The sequence below is a fragment of the Myotis davidii genome, unplaced genomic scaffold, assembly GCF_000327345.1.
Source record: "Myotis davidii unplaced genomic scaffold, ASM32734v1 scaffold150, whole genome shotgun sequence".
Classification (NCBI taxonomy): domain Eukaryota; kingdom Metazoa; phylum Chordata; class Mammalia; order Chiroptera; family Vespertilionidae; genus Myotis; species Myotis davidii.
The window spans coordinates 1146509-1155805 of NW_006283437.1; the positions used below are offsets into that span (position 1 = coordinate 1146509).

Consider the following 9297-nt stretch of genomic DNA (forward strand, 5'->3'; position numbering starts at 1 on the left):
TAAAACACAACAACCCAAAACTTAGAGGATATAGCAAGAACAGTCCTAAGAGGGAAATTCAGAGCAATACAGCCTTAGCTCAGGAAACAATTTAACTTTATACCTAAAAGAACTAGAAAAAGAACAACGAACAAAGCCCAAAGTGAGTAAAAGGAAGGAAATTATTGAGATCAGAGCTGAAATAAACAAATTATACAATACAAAAGATGAATGAAACCAAGAGCTAGTTCTTTGAAAACACAAACAAAATTGATAAACACTTCAACCACATTCATTAAGAAAAAAGATAGAGGACCAAAATAAATAAAGTCAGAAATGAAAGAGAAGCAACACCTGACACCTGAGAAATGCAAAGGATTAGAGGAAATATTACAAACAACTGTATGCCAACCAACTGAACTACCTGGAAGAAATGGATAAATTCCTAGAAACATACACTCTTCAAAGACTGAGTCAAGAAGAAACAGAATACTTGAACAGATCGATTACAACCAGTGAAATCCAATCACTAATCACAAAACTCCCAACAAACAAAAGTCCTGGACCAGATGGCTCCACAGATAAATTTTACTAAACATTCAAATAAAAACTCACACCTACCCTTCAAAAACTATTCCGAAAAGTTCAAGAGTAGGGAAGGTTCACAAATTCATTTTAGAAGACCAGCATTACTCTGATTGCAAAATCAGACAAAGATGTTACACAAAAAAATTAAATTATAGGCCAATACCCCTGATGACCATAGATGAAAAAATCCTCAACAAAATATTAGCAAACTGAATTCAGAAATACATTTAACCCTGGATGGTGTGGCTCAGTGGGTTTTAGCATTATCCCATACACTAAAAAGTGGTGGGTTCGATTTTTGATTCCCCATCAGGGCTCATCCTCAGGTTTTGGATTCAATCCCTGGTTGGGGGCGCATGTTAGAGACAACCGATAGATGTTACTCTATCATCTCTCTCTCTCTCTTCCTCTCTCTCTCTCTCTCCCTGCTTCTCTCTCTAAAATCAATAAAAACACATTAAAAAAATACAGACTTAAAAAAAGATTTCAAACATTTAAAATCATACACCATGATCAAGTGGGATTTATTCCTGGGATGCAAGGTTGGCTCAACATCCACAAATCAATTTATGTGATACACCACATAAACGCAATGACGGATAAACACATTTGATCATATAAAAAAATGCAGAAAATCATTTGGCAAAATCCAGCATCCATTTATGATAAAAACTCTCAACAAAGTGGGAATAGAGGGAACATACCACAACATATTAAATGCCATATATGACAAACACAGAGCTAACATCATATTCAATGGGGAAAAGCTAAAAGCGTTTTTCTTTAAGATCAGGAAGCAAACAGGAATGTCCACTTTCACCACGTCTATTTAACATAGTACTTGAAGTCATAGCCACAGAAATCAAACAAGAAATAGAAATAAAAGGCATCTAAATTGGAAAGGAAAAAGTGAAACTGTCATTATTTGCAGATGATATAATACTTAAATTCCATCAAAAAAACTACTAAAACTGATAAATGAATTCAGTAAAGTAGCAGGATATGAAATATATGTTTAGAAATTGATTGCACTTTTATACACCAACTAGAAGCCCGATGCACAAAAATTGGTGCAAGAGTAAGAAAGGCCTTTCTTCCCACAGCTGCCAGCACCGGCACCCGGACACGGGCTGCTTCCCTCTTCCGGCACCTGCAGGCACCCGGGACCCAGGCTGGCTTCCCTCGGGCCCCAGCTTTGTCAGGAAGGATGCCCAGAAGACGTCCGGTCTAATTAGCATATTATCCTTTTATTATTATAGATAACAAACTATCAAAAAGAAAAAATTAAGAAAACAAGATCATTTACAATTGCATTAAAGAAATAAATGAAATGCCTAGGAATAAATTTAACCAAGAATGTAAAAGACCTGTACTCAGAACGTTCTAAGAAATTGAAGAGGGTACAAATCAGTGAAAGCACACAGTGTGCTCATAGAAAGAATTAACATCATTAAAATGTTCATACTACAAAGCAACCTACACATTCAACACAGTTGCTATCAAAATACCAACAGCATTTTTCATGGAACTAGAACAAACAATCCTAAAATGTATACATAACCACAAAAGACACCAAATAACCACAGCAACCTTGAGAAAGAAGAACGAAGTTGCAGGTATCATGCTACCTGATATCAAACTATAATCCAAGACCATAGTAATAAAACAAAATGAAAAGGCATGGTACTGGCGTAGAAACAGACACACACCAACAGAACAGAATGGAGAGTGCAGAAATAAACCCACACCGACATGGTCACTTAGTATATGGTAAAGGAAGCAAGAATATACAGTGGGGTAAATGTAGTCTAGTCAATAAATGGTGTTGGGAAAATTGGACAGATACATGCAAATAAATGACACTAGGCCGCCTTCTTACACCATATACAAGAATAAACTCGAAATGGATTAAAGGATAAATGTAAGACCCAAAACCATAAGACTTCTAGAAGAAACCATATGCAGTAAACTCTCTGACACTGCCCTTAGTAATATTTTTTCTGATACTTCTCCTCAGGTAAAGGAAACAAAAGAAAATATAAACAAATGAGACTACATCAAACTAAAAAAAGTTTTGCACAGCAAGGAAAACAAAATGAAAAGACAACCTGCTGAATGGGAGAAGATATTTGCCAATGATAGAGCTAATATAATAAGGAGGTAATATTCAAAATTTATAAAGAACTCATACAACTTAAAACCACAAAGTCAAACAACCTTATTTAAAAATGAGCTAAAAACCTGAATAGACACCTGTTCAAAGAGGACATACAAATGGCCAACAGGCATATGAAGGATGATCAACATCACTAATCATCAGAGAAACACAAATTAAAACCACAGTGAGCTATCACCGCATACCTGTCAGAATGGCTGTTGTCAATAAACCAACAACCAGCAAGTGTTGGGATGATGTGGGGTAAAGGGGACTGTCAAGCACTATAGGTGGGAATGCAAATTTGTGCCGCCACTACAAAAAAAAGTATGTGGGGTTCTAAAAAAATTTTAAATTAGAACTTACTACCCAGCAATTCCACTTCTGGGAATATGTCTGAAAAAAATCTAAAACACTAATTCAAAAAGATATATGCATCCCTATGTTCACTGTAGCATTATTTACAGTAGCCAAGATATGGAAGCAGCCCAGGTGCCTATCAGGAGACAACTGGATAAAGGGGATGTGGTCCACACGTACAATGGAGTATTACTTGTTTATAAAAAAGTATGAAAATCTTACCATTTTGCAACAACATGGATGGACTTAGAGGGAACTATGCTAAGTGAAATGAGTCAGGGACAGACAGATACCACATATTTCACCTACATGTGGAATCTGAAGAACAAAATAAACGAACAAACAAAACAAAAACAGACTCATAGATTCAGTGAACAAACTGAGGTTTGCCAGATGGGAGGGGATGAGGGGAAGGGTAAAAAAGGTGAAGGGGGTAAGAAGCTACAAAATAGCCATGGGGATATAAGGTACATCATAGAGAATATAGGCAATAATATTGTAATAACTATGTATGATGCCAGGTGGGAACTAGACTTAGTAGGGGTATCACTTCATAAATTATATAATTGTCTAACCACTATGCTGTGTACCTAACACCAATATAAACTTTTAAAAATAAATGTGGAACCCACAAGAAAAAAAGTTATAAAGAGATAGCAAAAAAAATAGAGTAAATTGGCATGTGGGATCTAATTGGTGTGATAAAAATATTCTAAATGGATTTATGGTGATGATTGCATAACTTGATAACTTTATGAGAAATCATTGAATTGTACACTTGAAATGGGAGAATTATATGATTCGTAAAATATTCCTCAATAAAGTTTTTTTTTAGAGCACCTGACAGATATTTGGGAGACCCTGAAATACACTACTTGTTCTGTCACTAGATAAATAGCTGTGTGACCTAAAGCTATAAAAACAATAAAAGTAAAACTCATGCAGACATGATGTACATGGCAGAGGGAGGAGTGGGTAGCATGGGTGGCAGAACTGAGAACCAAACAGGAGTGTAAAGGATTTTTTTAAAAAAGAGCTGAGGTCTCCAGTCTGCCTAAGAAACACAGGAGTGATGGGGTTAATAAAAAAGCATGTAAATTTCACTCCTACAGAAAAAATGAGAGTAAAGAGAGGGAAGGTTAACATCATAGGGATAGTGCCTGGCACACAGCAGGCTCCAATAAACAATATTGGTGGTAGTAAGAAGAAGAAGAATAGCTGCTGTTCATATCACCATGGTGATAGTTTACATATATCATCTCACATAATCTTCATAATAAGCCTGAAAGACATGTATTATCATATCTTTGGTTTGTTAATGAGGAAGCTAGAACCAGAGAAATTAAATAACCTGCCCATGTCCATCCATCTGGTAGATTTGGGACTGGAATCCCAGGTCTGATCTCTACCCTACTATCAATATTCGCTGAACGACTGAGTGACCCTGTGGACAAAAGGGCTGCTACAATACCCCCCAAAAAGAGGAGATTTGGATCCTGGGAAACAGAGGCCAGAAGAGGAAGACAAAGAAAACGCTCACATTTTCCACATGATGTAATGTTTGCAAAGCGGAGCTTGGGCAGAGGGAAGGAACTTGAGGTTGACTTGCTTTGGAAAGGAAGATATAAATATATGACAAACGCTAGCTCCTGGGCCTACAAGTGTATGATGTGGAGGAAGTCTATGGAACGTCTCCTAAGATTTGCTTCCAGGAGAAAGCCTTGGGCCACTGGGGTGGACACAGTGCCACAAGCACCACATGGGTGCCAGAGGCAAGGAGGGGTTCAATCCCAAATCTGTGACCTGAGTATAATAACTTACCTTCTCTGAGCCTTTCTTTCCTCACCTGTGACTGCTGCCCATATGGTAGCCACTAGCCAGATGTAGCTAGTGAGTACTTAAAATGTGGTTAGTTCAAGAGACATGTTTAAGTGTAAATTGCATACCAAATTTTGAGGACTTGGTATGAAGAAAAGTAAAATATTTCATTAATAATTTTATATTGATTACCTGTTGACAAGATTATATTTGGGATATAATGAGTTAAAGAAAACATGGTCAAAAACTTCCTGTTTCTTTTGACTTTTTTAACGTGGCTACTTAGACAATTTTAAATTATGGACATGGCCTGTGTTATATTTATGGCTCATGTCACATTTCCTCTGAATAGCACTCATCTACAAAATGTAGTTAGGAGGTTGATATGAAGTTCAAAAAAGATGTCATATGTAAAGAGTACTAGGCATCAGGTTTTGTGTTTATTTACACACACACACACACACACACACACACACACACCTTACATCTGATCCACCAGCGGGTCCTTTCAACTCCTAGATCTACCCAGTCCCTCTAAATGCACCATGTCTCTCTCATCATCTCTCACCTGGATGTCTTTGGCTGTCTCTTCCCTCATCTTCCTACTTCAACTCTAGCCACCTGACAATCTATCACCATTCAACAGCAAATGAGTGAGATTTTAAATCCAAGTATGAGCCTTCCCATCCCGACATAAAACCCCCCAATGGCCTCCTACTGCACTCACCCCAGAAGCTTATCTCGGCTTAGAGCCCATCCGTGATCTGGCCCTGCCCACCTCTTCTCCCTCCCACACCCACCATATCCCAGCTGCATGACCACGCCAAGCCGGTTTCCTCCTCACAGCCTTTATATCCCCCATCCCAGGGCCCAGAATGGCATTTCCCGGATTCTGTGTGGCTGGGCCCTTCTCATCTTGTAGTCTCAGGTTACATGGCACTTGGTTTTGAAGGTTTTCCCCATCTCAGGTAGCATCACTGTGCTACCTTCTCCTGATTAAGTCTCTTCATGACATTTATCATAAACTGAACTGAACTTCCTGCTGGAATATTAACTCCATGAGGGCAGGGACCTATCTTAGACATCCCATCTCCACGGCCTAGCTTGGGGACTGAAACGGGGATGGTGCCCATAAAATCTAAGTGAGCGAATGGATGTGTCAGCTGGACCTGTGAAGGGATTAGAGGCCAGGTCCCTGGAACAGTCCGCCAAGGACGCTTCCCCTCCAGTCATTCCACTTCCAGGTCTATATCCACAAGAACTCAGAGCGGGCCTCAAGGAAACATTTGTACACCCCTGTTCACAGCAGCATAATTCACAGTAGCCAAAAGTAGAAGCAACCCAAGTGTCTACCAACAGATGACTGGATAAGCAAAATGTGGCCTATAACTAAACCGTAATATCGTTCAGCCTTAAAAAGGAAGGAAATGCTGACACAGACTACAATATGGATAAACCTGAGGACACTAACTGCCGCTCAGGGAGGGTAAGTAACTGCCCAAGGCCACAGAATTATCACACAGCAGAGCCAGAGTTCAGCCCAGGGAGCTGAGAATCCTCCTTTGGAAATCCAAAGGGCCACAAACAAGGGTGTTCCCCTCAGTGAAATAAGCCAGTCACAGGAAGACAAGTGCTGTATGATTCCACTTCTATGAGTTATCTGAAGTTCAAATCAGAGACAGAAAGTACAATGGTGGGCACCAGGGGCTGGGGGAGGGGATGTCGTTTCCCGCAGGTATAGGGTTTCAGATTTACAAGATGAAAACGCTCTGGAGCTCTGCTACACACATGAACATGCTTACACAGTGAGAGAAAAACCGGACAAGAACCAAACAGCGCTCAGAGTTTGGAGTTACACTTTATTCACCGCGGTGGGCTCAGGGAAATTAATCCAAATTCTAAGCAAAGCTACAAGCAGAACTTCCCTTTTTATGGAAGAGCCAGCCCTTTGTGCGAAGGCTGGCGGCAGCCTTGAAAACTACACGGTTCTATCCAATTAAAAAATGCACCTGGCATGGCATTGGGTGTATCTAGTCTCTGGCCTACAAGGTCAGACAGCTAAGTTTATCTCCCCCACTATTCAAGCAGGCTAGAAAGCAAAGTTACTTTTTCAGAATTAAATAGAGGCCGTCCAAAGAATAGCAGAGAATTCCAAACAGTAGTTTTATAGAATCGGGGTTTTCCTTCACAACACAACTATGCTGTACACTAAAAATGGTTATGATGGTAACTTGTATGTTTATACCATAACTTTTTAAATTTTTAAAATACTTTTTAAAACAATAAAATGTTGTGAGGACCCTGATAACCAAGGATGGAAAGTGGAGATCACATAGAGGCTGGTAGGAAGGCTTGGTTGCTGAAGGGCTGGCCGGGCTCCCACAGACAACAGTTCAGGTTCTGGTGGGATACCTCAGCTGTGGCGGGTACCCACTGAGAACTCTTGGGTCTAATCCCCAAGCTGGGCCCCCCAGCAGAGAGCACCAGAACCAAGAAAGGTGCCCACAAAACATCAGTCTGTGAAAAGCAGCAGGGTAGCTGTCTGCCAGGGAGAGACAGCTGGAAATGCAGGCACCCTCTTAAAGAGCCAGTGCACAAGGTGTGCAGCCACTCACCTTGGGCTCCCAGAGAAGGAGGGCAGAGTGGACTGGAGATGTGTGAGAAGCCAGTGTTAGAGTTCGCAAAGCAAACACCCCAGTTTCCTGTGCTGAGTCATTCCCTCAATGTAGAGAACATCTTTCTCAGGCAGACCATTGCTATCCAGGTGGTTTATGCCAGGGGAGGAAGGGAGTTGCCTCACCCTGTTGGAAAACACCATTCCCCACCCTATGGAATTTCTGAGGCCCATTGAGAGACTGGGAATAACAACTAGCCTCCAGGCAGAAGCTACTGCCCCACCCTGTTGGAAAATCTGCTTGCCCCACCTATAAACAATTGCCTGCGGCTAATTGAGACTGAATCCAATCAATATGGAGGCAGAGGTAGGTCTCTGGAGGCTTTGAGTCTTTGTCTGATCTAATTAGACAGAAACAGTGTTTACACTGTCCTGCACAAGAGATTGGGAGGCATAGCTGATCTACCTAGTATATAGTCACAGACAGTCAAAATGGGAAGACACCCACCTCAGAACAAAAGACTCACACAGGATGAGAATGAAGGGATAGAAAAAAATTTTCCTTGTAAATAGAAACAAAAACAAGCTTGGGTAGCAATACTCATACCTAACAAAATAGACTTCAAAATGAAGGCCATCACAAGAGACAACAAAGGTCACTACATAATACTAAAAGGATCGATCCAATAAGAGGACATAACCCTGGTATACATATATGTACCCAATATAGGAGCACCTAAATATATAAAGTAACTTCTAGAGGACTTTAAGGAAGAGATCGATATAATAGTAGGGGACTTTAACACCCCTCTGACTTCAGTGGATCGATCTTCCAGGAAAAAAGTTAACAAGGAAACAAGCACTCTAAATGACACCATGGATCAGGTGGATTTAATAGCCATCTATAGAACATTTCACCCCAAAGCTACAGAATATACATTCTTCTCAAGTGCACATGAGTCATTCTCAAAGATAGACCACGTTAGGACACAAAACAAGTCTCTACATGTTCAAGAAGATTTGAAAACTAAAAACATGTCCCCTAAGAACAACAAGTCAGGGATGTCCGCTTTCACTACTCTTATTCAACATAGTACTGGAAGTCCTAGCCACAGCGATTATACAAGAAGAAATAAAAGGCATCCAAATTGGAAAGGATGAAGTAAAACTCTCATTATTCACAGACAGCATGAAAACCCTAAAGACTCCACCAAAAAAACTACCAGATTTAATAAATGAATTTGGCAATGTAGCAGGATACAAAATCAACACCCAAAAATCAATGGCTTTTTATACACCAGAAAGAGAAACTAAACAAACAATCCCATTTACCATTGCAACAACAAAAAAATTAAGATACATAGGAATAAACTTAACCAAGGATGTAAAATACTTATACTCGGAAAACTACAGGGCATTGAAAAAAGAGATGGAGGATGATATAAAGAAGTGGAAGAATATACCATGTTCATGGATTGGTAGATTTAACATTATTAAAATGTCCATACTACCCACAGATTCAATGCAATCCCTATTAAAATACCAACAGTATATTTCACAGATCTAAAACAAATACTCCAAAAATGTATATGGAACCAAAAAAGACCCCGAATAGCCACAGCAATCTTGAGAAAGAAGAGCAAAGATGGAGGAATCACAATACCATATCTCAAGTTATACTACAAAGCCACCATAATTAAAACACCCTGGTACTGGCACAAGAACAGGCATATAGATCAATGAAACAAAACAGAGACACCAGAAATTAACCCAAGCCAATACA

At 39.8% G+C, this 9297-nt stretch overlaps 1 protein-coding gene across 1 annotated transcript in view; it reads right to left on the bottom strand.

Annotated features, from left to right (window-relative positions):
* The window catches only part of PRKCB (protein kinase C beta), a gene marked incomplete at its 5' end in the record, with an annotated part of 308734 nt that overhangs the window by 264005 nt on the left and 35432 nt on the right, over positions 1 to 9297 (bottom strand). The gene's annotated exons all lie outside the window — the stretch shown is intronic.